The 502-nt window shown below is 31.7% G+C and overlaps 1 protein-coding gene across 2 annotated transcripts in view; it reads left to right on the top strand.

The window, feature by feature from the left end:
* Nucleotides 1-502, top strand: part of fam184b (family with sequence similarity 184 member B) — a 23,543-nt gene that overhangs the window by 11,455 nt on the left and 11,586 nt on the right. The window lies entirely within an intron of this gene.

The following is a 502-nucleotide window of genomic DNA, read 5'->3' as shown; positions in this document are numbered from 1 at the left end:
TAGAAGTAGAAAGGGGCATGAAAAGAAAGTACCTCAAATTTGTACTTAAACACAGTACTTAAGTAAATTTACTTAGTTACATTCCGCCACTGGTCTTACCATCGTGTAAAAACAGAAGTGAATTTTGTTTTTGTTTTTAGAGGGGATAAAGAGGTATGATTATGAAGTAATTTATAATTTAAAAAAATCAAAGATCAGAAAACATTTCTGAAAAATCAAAGCAAATTGTGTGGCATACATTTTTTTTGTCTGATCTACTCTCCCATCAATCATCTTGCGACACCTTACGGGGTCCCCACCCCTGGTTGGGAAGTGTTGGTCTTAAAGAGTATGTTTCAAGAAAAACCTTTAAACTCCTGAATGTAAAAACATAATGACATTTTATCACATAATTACACTTTATACACACAGAGATATGCCACACTTTATATCTCTGACTTTATATTTTTTGATATTTTATACTGTTATATTCTTATATTTTTTGTGTCAACACTGCAAAGGG

Source organism: Etheostoma spectabile, chromosome 2, assembly GCF_008692095.1.
Source record: "Etheostoma spectabile isolate EspeVRDwgs_2016 chromosome 2, UIUC_Espe_1.0, whole genome shotgun sequence".
Lineage (NCBI taxonomy): Eukaryota > Metazoa > Chordata > Actinopteri > Perciformes > Percidae > Etheostoma > Etheostoma spectabile.
This window is presented reverse-complemented; position numbering and strand designations above follow the sequence as displayed.